Here is a 12,504-nt window from a genome sequence, read left to right on the forward strand (position 1 = left end):
AAAAAATGTGATAAATAAAGAACCGCTCGACGGATTTTGTGCAAACTTCACACATACCATCTTCTAAATAGTCCGAACAAAGACTAAAAATTTAGTTTGGATAGGTCAGCCCGTTCTTGAGTTATAAAATTATGACGAAAAATGGCATTGATTTTTATATATATAGATATATATATATAAATTCATAATATATATATCGTCTCAACATAAATTTAAAGTTTTTATTTAAAAAAAAATAGATAAAGCTTATTACTCGGTGCAGGATTACATAGTTGATAAAGATGTAGTGACGCTGTATTTTATGAAACATGTTACTAATTTTGTACTAAAACACAGTTTATATATTATTTTTCAAAAGAGTGACTGCGGAGTTTCTTACCTATTCTTCTCTTCAGAATCTACATTCCGAATCGGTGGTAGATTTACTTCTACAAATATAATAATTGATTTTTAAAGTTTTAATTTGTAAAATGACGATTCGAAAGTGCTCTTGGAGCCTATTTGAATAAAGCTGTTTTTGATTTTGATTTTGAATACGTTTCCTTATAAAAATGCAGTATAATTGAAGAGTTTTAGTAATGAATAGATTGAAGTGCAATACATATAAAATTTGTCTAAATTAAGATGCAGGAAACAAAAAATCTAAAGCAGTCGTAGCAGTTTATTAAATTACAGAGGAATATATGCTTTATAAGCTTGCAGCGATTAATTGCTTAAGTCCTTTTAAAATTTAAAAACTTTACGATTTAAAAGTTTAATTAATTTAATCTTGGAAGTTTAATTTCCGTCTGGTCGTCAAGTTCTGTGGAATATTAATACAAAATACAATACAGGCCATAATACTTTGCTAATTATACTCGCGTGATTGTCAGATTTGCTTTTTCCCTATCTCCATACATCCCTCCTTAAAATTATTAAGGTAAGACATGAGACAAATTGTCGAGACTCAACCGGAACCGAATAACAAATGTGACCGTGACAGATTCACGGTAAAAAACAGATGTAACTTCCGATAATAAATAGATTTTTCTAAGCATTACTGACATGGCTAATCATTAAGTAAAATTACATTCTTTCAATGTCAAACTTAATTAAATGTATTGGAACCAAAAACATTGATATAAAATCACGGAACAATTGTTTCAATTTAAATCTAAAGCTTTGTTTTATTAATGTCTTAAGGCAAATATTGTTGCTCATACTAAGAAAGATATTCGCTTATTTGCGATTAAGCAGAATTATTTATTTATTTATTTATTTATTTGTATAAAAATCCACAGCTACATTTTATGTTTTTTAAACCAATACAGAACCTCCAAACAAAAGCCGATTTCGGATTTTACGTTATTTAATAACAGTGTTAAGGTAGACAAAGTTGAGTTGAGGTAGTAAAACACAGTTACAATAAAAATGAGAAATATATAAAATGTAAATAACTGAGGTAGGGCACAGCAGGAATTTCCTGCTCAAAATATGGAGCAGCCCGACTGGGGTAGTACCTCGACCTTACAGAAGATCACAGCAAAATAATACTGTTTTCAAGCAGTATTGTGTTCCTGTTGGTGAGTAAGGTGACCAGAGCTCCTGGGGGGATTGGGGATTGGTTCGGCAACGCGCTTGCGATGCTTCTGGTGTTGCAGGTGTCTATAAGCTACGGTAATCGCTTACCATCAGGTGAGCCGTACGCTTGTTTGCCGACCTAGTGACATTAAAAAAAAAAAAATGTAAAATATCCATGGTCAATAATGTGTGAATGTGTATGTGTAATTTTGTGATAATAAGATTAAGACCTAAACTTTTTTTGTATGGTAGAAAGCCCTTGCCATCTATTGAGTCGGTAATATATTTTAATGACAATTTTGTCTTGAAACCAGCATTATTCGGATGGTTTTCATATAATTAAGGTAGCATTATATGTATAAAGAAAAACTCAAAGTTTACTTAGGACCCAACGGACCCGAGTGTTTTGCTTAAAAAATTACCAAAGTGAGTGCGAACAACGCAGTTTCATTCATACTGCTAATACCTAATGTGTATATTTATAGTTAAATTGTATATTTATTTTTATTTTCTATTTATTTCTTATTTAATTTATGTATTTAATTGACTTTACACGCATCTTTTCACACGCAAAATTCATATTATTTTCCTATACATATTATTATTTCCTATATATATTTATTGTTATTAATTTTAACGATAGCTATATTTTGTTATTTATAGTTTTCACGAAAAAACTTTCAAGTTTATTTTTTGTAATTTATTCGATTTACTTAAAGGTCGTTTATGTAATAAAAGATGCCAAATACCTAGCAAAAGAAAAATATTGTTTCATCATTTGAAATTTAATAATTATACGTTTTATGTATGTACTCTGATTCTATAGAATTTCAGGAGTTTGTCTTCTTTAATAATAGATATTAAGGCCCAACTTATCTATGCTCTTCATACTTTTAACCCACCAGTGGCTTTGAGTTTGATAAGACTGAAAAAGCTTCAACCTTGTAATATCTCACTGCTGGGCATAGCCCACTTTCCCCATGTAAAAGAAGGATCAGAGCTTAATCCACCACGTTGCTCCAATGCGAGTTGGCGGATATATTCCCTACTATGAGTAACTATCGCTATCAGGTATACATGTTAACAACCGGGGCCGACAGCTTAACGTACTCTCCGAGGCACGGTGGGGAGATTCGCAAAAACTGACAACCACCCAAACCACGGCAAAATCTGTATGGCCGATACAAAAGTTTATCATGTGCGGGGATCGAACCCGCAACCGCCTGCGCAACAGCCACAAACCAGTGCTGTGAACATTGCGCCAACGCGCTAAGTCATAAGAATGGTATAAGACAATATCGGTGTAAATTACATTAACTGACTAAATAGAATAAGTATCCCTCTAAATGCTGTCCATCTTTCAGAACTCGTCTAATGATCGTAGAATTGTCTAGTTAAGATCTCGCCGTAGTTTATTCTACTACTTCAAATATATGTAACAAAAGACGTCGGCTAATATTGTAACATTTCTAGCATTCTCACTTTGCACGTGATAAATATGTTCCAATATTTCTTCCGAGTAACTTATTAGCTCGACAAAACAAAAAATAATCCATAATTATCATTCTATGAATATTGTAATGAATATTGGTTTAATAAAATACATAAAAGAGTTTATATACCTATTTGCTTGTTTGTTTGTACTCACATTACCTGAAACATATAACGTAAATATTCTTACGTCATGTATCTGTTTGATTAAGAAAAGAGAGCTAAAAGTATATCTATTATCAAAAATAAAAACCTGAATCACCGTTTGGTCAGATACAACTCTAACAAATACTCTCACTCGACGACCCCCTGTAGCAACACTTAGTGTATCGGACCGAAAAAAACACACACATATACACACACACAATATAAATGCCTAGTGTTTAACGTACATCTCTATAATACTCATTAAAAGTCTCTGTAATCCAGAATAACAAGGGTTTTCCATTGAGAATATAGCTGACGTTATTCGTGCCATTTAAAGAAATAACAGGTATACACAGAGACACACATAAGCTATCTAAATTATACAAGTACTTTCGAGTAATTAATAAAAACATTACATTGAAACAATTCATTTATTCTACACGTTTTTTACGGTTTTAGTTTTTTATTTGTCAAACAATAGAGACATAAAAAAATTTAAAGTTCTTTTTCTTCTGTCGCTCTGAGCCGAATAAATTGCCACGGGCGTGTAGACCCTTGATACAAAGTGAAGGGTCAGTATAATTTATTCTAGTTACGTTACTTTTTAAGATACCTTCCTTTCTTAGTGATAAATGTACAAGTTTCTTATTACTCAGTTTCAGAATACACTTTATGTACTCTATTTGTTCACTTAAACTACTAACTGATGACAATGAATAGCGGGATAACCAGATGAGCACATAATTATGCTATTTTTCATCACGAAATTTAGCGACAAAACTTAGACTAATTTACATAATATTGTTAATATACACCAATTTTTCTCGCTAAGCGCTGTTGTGATAGGCTGTGTTGACATAATCAGAAGCAAACCACATAAAAGCTGACCGTCTAAAACACGAAAGTATTGGCATGATAATGTTGACGAACCTTATTTTTAATTTCTTCTATTTTCCTACACCACACGATACAAGATCTGTTACATTAAAATGACTTGTAATTGCAATACTAGAAAAAAATTGAATGGAAAAGATTCTATTAAATAACTAGAAAGATAGAAAATATTAATTTTCATAAACTCAATACAGATTCCTTTGTTACGACCTATACATTACTACCAATGAAGGTCAAACTCCTCATAGTAAGTAAAGACCTGTCACTGATTTCACCGGCGTTTTGTAGACCTCAATCAATGTTATTTAAACACACTGTATGTTATTAAACCATTGATTTATTAATAAATACAGACGTTTCTTTTTAGAAGTACGTAACTATGATCACATTTCCCATTAAATAAAATAAAAAATGACAATAAAAAATAAAAAGTCTTTATTTGACCATGCTACAGTACATGAGAAACTATTAATAATATATTAGTAAAAAGTTTTACTAGTTGCTTATATTTACTTTTACTTACACTAAATTTCTAAGGTTAACTAAAGTCCCCAGGTTGGTTAAAGGCCTCCTCCAATGATGTCCACTTCTTTCTGTCCTGTGCTATTAGCCACCACTTTGGGCCAGCAACTTTTTTTTATTTCATCATCCCATCGGGTAGAGGGTCTTCCTCTCTTTTTTTTCGTTGTAGTCCTCTCCATATGGTGGTATTGTATCCTATATTGGTCCTATATCCTATATTGGTATTGGTCCATCTTTTATCTCTCGGCCGCGCTATGTGGCCGGCCCATTTCCACTTTAACCTTTGTGCGTAGTTCAAGGCATTAGTGGCTTTAGTTATTTCACTTATCTTGATATGTCTAATCTTATCTATTCTTTTTATACATTACATTTCCCATTACAGATAATTAATTAATCATATGACTGACATATGACTATGATCCGTGAACGTAGAATCTTAAGAATTATTACTACCGAACCTTCTAACCTTCTTACCTAACTTACCATTGCTCTTCTCATCTATATCAAAAGATAAGATCACTTCGCTCTATATATAACTTACTTTTATTCACATACACAATAATAATTATTATTGTATATTATTTTCAATTAATATTTATATATTTATTGCATATGTATTCTATTATTATGTATTTGCACGTTAAGTCGTCGGTCCCGTTGTTATCATCTACACCTGATAGCGATCGTTACTCATAGTAGGAAGTATATCCGCCAACCCGCATTGGAGCAGCGTGGTAGATTAAGCTCTGATCCTTCTCCTACGTGGGAAAAAGGCCTATCCAGACCCATTCCAGCAGTGGGATATTACAGGCTGAAGCGTAGCGCGTAGCGTATTATGTATTTGTCTTTGTCTTTTAAGTTAAATTTTACTCAATTTCCTCTTTTGTACTCATATTTGTTCTTTATTGTACGTCGTAAGGTTGGCTGGTAAAGAATGCTTTTAGCGTTGAAGCCCCATTTTGTGTTATAAAATTGTGTGTATGTATTGTGTGTGATGTATACACAGTACAGGTAGGTTATACCAAAATAACATCTTTTACAATTATTGTCTGTCTGTCCGTTTGTCTATCTGTTTGTTCCGGCTAATCTCTGAAAGGGCTGGACCGATTTTGACGAGACTTTCACTGGCAGATAGCTGATGTAGTAAGGAGTAATTTTGGCTACTTTTACCTTAGAAATTTATTTATTTTATAACTCTGCGAAGTGAACAATAACTTTTTGTTTAAATTCCACGCGGACGAAGGCGCAGGCACAACTAGTATGTAATAAAATACTAAAATAAATAAAACAAATAAATCATATCGAAATGTGACATTTTATTTTTATTAAAATTTTGTTCGTTTTACTTCACATAAATATGCCAAAGAGGATTAATGCTTCTGTAAAATACAAAATACCGGTATTTACGATTCACATTGTCAATATTGTTAAAAGATCGCTAAATTTTAAATTTTACAAGAATATGGAATCAGATTTATTTGTAACCCAAAAATTCTTTTTTATTTAAACAAATATTATATCCGGACCATTTTGTCAATGATGTCTACACATAGATAATATTAACTTATAAATGTCTATAAAATTGATAAGGCACTACTTAAAATCATTTTTCACAAGATAGATGAACCTTTCACTTAATAACCTTGAATGTCCAGTTAATGCAGAGAAAAAAAATATATAAGTAATTTATATTATTTAAAAATTTAACTTTTTACCGACTGTAAAATAGCCTAACAGTTAACATGTCTATGTGACGTATGGTTGTACTGGGTTCAATCTAACATAATAATCTGTGACTATACTACATAACTGTCACTAAAAAGGAGCTTTGCTCACCTTACTCACAGGTACTATTGTGTACCTACTTCAAAGCAGTACTATTTAGCTGTGAATCTGTTGTAAAGGTCCGAGGTACTTTCTCAGTCGGGTAGATTATTATTATTTTAAGCAGGATATTTCCTGCTGTGCAATGCCTCACTTAAATGTACATTATATATTACCTATGTACTTATAATTTATCCTTTTTAACAAATTTACGAATAAACATTTTTCCGATTTGTATAGAAACATTTACTTCTGGTTTCTTTTTGAAGAAAGGGAACCTTGTAGAACAAACTCGTACTAATTTAACGAACTATTGCCTCAAAGCGACCTCATTCGTTTAGGAGTCCCGTCAATACCTGAAATTCGTGACAGGAATTTCGTTTTCTTTTTGGACGTGTTTATTGAGACCCCAAATAAACAAACATCGTGTATTCATACGATGACTTAAAGATTCAAGAGCACCGTCGACAAGGCAATATTAAAAATACATTAAAAGCCTGCATGGATGATCCGCTAATTACGTTTCTGACACGTAAAGATTTTTGCGAAGGTTAAAAATGACTTATACACTTTAGACAAAAAACAAAATTAAACATCTACACTAAAGGCTCAATTGAATCCTGTAAATCTGAATGTCGCCTTTGGATTTATCAAAATCAACAAAACGCAACAGCTGCTTCAACAAGTCGACCACGTGACGCGTTATATTTATTTATTTTTCTCAATATTGTACACAGCGAAAATCGAAACAATAACATATTACAAATATAGAACAGTGTACAAAGGCGGTCTTATCGCTAGAAGAGCGATCTCTTCCAGACAACCTTTGGGCATAAAGGACCCGGCATAGCGAAAGCGGTAAGGAAGTGTAAAAAGAGAAGTGACGAATAGTTAAGTTATAAGGGACTAGGAAAGTAGGTACGTCAATCCTTCAGAAGATCATGTATAAACATTACTGTTCTCAAGTAAAGTTGTGTTACTGTAGAGATGGACGTAGCCAGCGCTCCTCCTGATGCACTGTGCTAACAGCGGGGGTAAAAATGGCAGCATGCTTACTATAATTCTGGTGGTATAAAAATGTAATTGAAAAATAAATGGTAAAGAAAATCATTATCAGCTGCATTAATTGATTGTTAAACGTTTTTCAGCTTTTAGTAATAAGGAAGTGAATAATTTCCATAATAGTGAACTTTTATTTACGTCTCATGTACTGTAAACATTGTAAGAAATAATTATTAATAGCATTCGAGGTTATATTTAAGTAAAAATATTTATACACTAGTAAGACTCGAGGCGTCTTATTTATTTAATTTTTAGTAACATTTTTTCGTTCGGTCCCGGCTTAGCTAATACTAAATTAAACACGGAGATTTTTGATCCTTCTTATGTTTTTTTCAGATTCTTTATCTATACTTACTTTTCTCTCCTGACTTAAGAATACTGTCCTTTTAGAAGTAAAACTTCTTTACGCGCGCTTGACTTGGAGAGTAAGCTGGTGAACGAGTGACGAGAGAGTTACGAAAAGTGTGATCGGGCAAGCCGAACGGAGCAAGAGAGAAAGGTGCGAGCACACATTTTCTTTCTCTCTTTCTCTCAGAGCCAGTTACATTTCGTATATCTAAGACAGTGCAGGCCGATTGTGCAGAAGTTTTACTTCAGTCGTGTGGTGTGGTGTAAAGCACAGTCGTTTTTTTATGAATTGGGTTTGATTGAGGAAGTTTTGAACAGAACATAAAAATGATATTTGACCATAATCATCATAATATTATCTATACAAATAAATAAAATTGGAGTGTCTGTTTGTAATATTAAAATAACCGCTTTTTCTAAATGCATGTGTATTTATTTATACACGGTACACATACCAAAACGATATCTTTTACAATTTTTGTCTGTCTGTCTTTCTGTCTGTTTGTTCCGGCTAATCTCTGAAACGACTCGACAGATTTTGACGGGACTTTCACTAACAGATAGCTGATGTAACAAGGATAACTTAGGCTACTTTTATTTCAGAAATTTATTTACTTTATCACTCTGCGAACTAAACAACATTTTTTTTGTTAAATCCGACGCGGATGACTACTACTTTCCTGATGCGCACAGCTAAGGAATGGAACTCGTTGCCCACATCTGTGTTTCCCGAACGATACAATCTGGGTGCCTTCAAGGCCAGAGTGAATAGGCTGTTATTAGGCAGGCATGCTCCACCTTCGACCGCATCGTCACTTAACATCAGGTGAGATTGTGGTCAAATGCCTGCCTATTTGACATAAAAAAAAGGATGAAGTCGCGAGCACAGCTAGTATAATATATAATAAATATAAATGTTCAATTTAATTTCAATTAACTAAAACCAATACGTAGGTATTATATTATCTATTATATTAATAAAAGTATACCTATATGATTAGATAATCAAGTTGATTGATGTACAATTTAATAATCTCATCTACTAATAGCTATAGATTGTCGTTGATGCTGATAAGAGACGTTTGCTAACGCATTATAGTAATTTATTAACATTTTTTCATTGATTCAATTAATTTAATTAGCAATATACATTTATTGATTTTGTTACACTACATTCAAAATTTCGAGCCTTACTAAATTTACACATCTAATTTTTATGGGTTGATACAGCAATGCTCTTTTTAAGGAGTTTTTAAGTTATTAAATTTAAAGAATAATGATCGTTAAAACTTCCTTGCCTATTGTAAAATACAAAAATAAGAACATCGGGCCTGATGTTACATAGAGATGTATTATAACAAGTAAAATATTAGGGTATGATGTAGGTATATACATAAATGTCAAATACGTAATCCAAGACAAAAAATCTAAAAAGTAAAACCAACAAGTTTGCAATTATCCATTGATAACATAACTGTATATGTAAGTAGCGCCATCTAGGGATATTTTTAGGAACTCATTAGAACAGCAACTTATTGTTGAACCAATATAATTGTGCTACGTATAGAAATCAACAGATGGCGCTACAACAGTATAACTAATATTAAATTACTTTAAAACCAATTATAGGTATATCTATTTACCAAAATTGTATTTAATATACTGTCTATAGGCTACAGTAACTTAAATCATTGTTTTTAATTATTGCCCATTACAAATTCAAAACGAAAGCACCTATGCTGTCTGTATATAGGTAATAATTATACCTACAATTATCTACTACACCGAAGCATCAGTGAGTTTAATAGAAAATTTACCTTTTTTCTTATTATTAAAATTATATATTAAGTAATTTGTTAATTTACAATACTATAAAAGTCACTTTTACCATTTATTATAGATAATGTTTATTTACTCTTTGGAAAATTGTTTTTCAAAAATAAATTTGCCTTATAATTTTTTTTGTTTAGAAAAAAAAATAATACACACACAGTAGTTCTATTGTGATTAAAACTGTATTACTTGCTGTACAGGAAATATTATACTCCTATAATTCGCATCGAAAATAATTTTGTATAGGTGAAAAGTTAATTCATTAAATTACATAGATAAGTAATTAGTAGCCATGTGTAAGTATGATCATAGGAAAATTTTTAAGATAACTAAGTTATAAAATGCACACATCCCAATTATATGCTTTTGGCATAATAGGTCGAAACGTTATACTTTTCAGCAAGATGTATTTTCAAGTTTTAAACAGATACCAAATCATCTCTCTTTATTGTACTTGAGATAAGTAGGCATTATAATGGTCATAAATGTTTTTCGCTACAATTTATAGAGTACCTACCTACTACCTATGTTGCGTTAAATTCGTTATATTTAATATTATGATTATTATAGGTATATCTTTTATGAAAGTCAAATTATTTTATGCTATAAACATAGAAGATCCAAGTTTATTTACAGAAGTATTTTCATATGAAAACATTTACAAGTAGTTAAGTACCTATTGAACGGTGTTTCTCGTTTTTTGTATAATAATATTACTTAGTATCATTATAAGTACTATTAAATTTTAGTACTGTTTTATAATACATGTGAAAGGATGATTTGGTAAATAAAAGAAAATATATTTTTAAATTTTTTTTATTATTTCATCATTCATTTCAAACTACACCTTCAAAAATTATAATTGATTATAACTACGATAAGCTATAATTTTACCTAACATACGACCAAAACCTATGTCGTTTCGTGAAAAAATTTTGACACTTCAAAACTCCCAACAGGAATTTATTATTCTACCTTCCATTATGCACTTACTACATTAAATACAAAGGAAATAAATGCATGAACAAGACAAAACCCGCGTCTCTCCGTCAGGCCATCTCGAATACAGCAGAAATGTATTATACATCGAATAAACAAAGTAGCCTATAACTGTTCAAGAAACACTAAGTGAGACAATTTTTAAAGTGCAAGTTAAGAAGTGTTACATAAGAATCAAACAGTTTAATCTTGTTCATATAAATCATCCACTTAGTGATAAAAATTTATATTAAATTATGTAATAAAAAAAGTTGCACGCTCGCTCAAGCTGCTCTGCGATGGTTAGGTAAATTACATACTATACTGTTCACATACAATGAAATTCGCTCGTTCCAATACACAACTACAGTAATTACTAATGTTCTACTTATTAACAAAATAAATCTGTTAAAACGTAATTTTTAAGTCTCAAACAACATCGTTAGTTTTCAAAATCAGGTACAAATTAATCGAAAATTAAATCTAAGGTAACTGAAGCATCCAGGGAAGATTTATGAGATCACGTTGCATTATCAACATTCATGTGTCATCTGGACATATCAATAGAGCGTTACTCCGCATTAGTTCTTAAAATTACAAGCTAATTTTTTTTGGCGTTTCATTTTATCAAACTAAATCACAGAAAGAACGATAAGAAATAATAGCTGACACCTTCATTGCACCGTCGCTCTGTTAACAACTGTCATTGTTACTGACAATTAGCCTTACACAATAACCGTTTCGTCTGAATTAATTGCGTTTAACTCGATCGCGTATTTTTAGTAACAAGTAACAATGGTTGTATTGAATAAAATTTTATTCAAAATACAGCGACGGTACAATATGAAAAACTTATCTATTGATTATAAATATCAGGGGCCCATAAACACTTTACAAATCTACTTAATTCTAATATAACAAAAAATATAAATAAGTCAATGTGAATGTTACATAACATGTGCATTCTTTTTTCTATGATCTTAATTTTATGCCGTGCCATATAACATCGGAGTTACCTACTGTAAAATTGAAATGACCGCTACTTTTTTTTTCATATAAATAGGTACAGTATGAAAGCCGTATCAAAATGGTCTTTCTAATTAACTAATGAATACTTCATTACTTCTAAACGTCCCTTATTAAAAAAATCTTATGGACTTGTATTAAATTATATATTGAAGAATTATTTCGTAACAGATATTTTACTCTGTACTTATGTTCTAAAGCTGAAATCGATGAAAAATGTATTGTTTCAATCTACGGTGCAAAATTAATCGTACCTACTTATTACTATTGCTAAATATATATAAAATACTTGGATAGAGAGACCGCCTTGTAGGGGTGTCACTCTTCGTGTACCAGTTTGTGCCTTTTCAAATCAATACGATTTTCGTGACTATAAGTCGATGAGTCACAACTATATTTACAAGCAAAAACCGATCTTATGACCGTGAACTTAAGGTCTATAACCATCTGCTGATTTCAATATATGATAACAATTTTCACCAACATATTGTTTTATTTAATGAATGACAGTCGGTTTCAGTATATTCGACCTCATTTTTCACTATGAATCTATAATTACTTTCGTCTGGCATTTACAAAAGCTTAACATATCCTTGCCTTTGCCTAAGAATTAAGTTATAAATAAGTGTTGGGGAAAATTAAAATTAATTTTGCATTTAGGCCTTTTTACATATAGCTGCTTAAACAAGCCATTTAACCAAAATGTGATTAATGGTTTAAGCGGCCCTTACGTCAACTAAATGAATGTTTTGACCGTGGGCATAGCTTATCGTTTACCATCATCATTTACTCGATTCTAGTGATACATATAAAATATTG

Source organism: Melitaea cinxia, chromosome 13, assembly GCF_905220565.1.
Source record: "Melitaea cinxia chromosome 13, ilMelCinx1.1, whole genome shotgun sequence".
Classification (NCBI taxonomy): Eukaryota; Metazoa; Arthropoda; class Insecta; order Lepidoptera; family Nymphalidae; genus Melitaea; species Melitaea cinxia.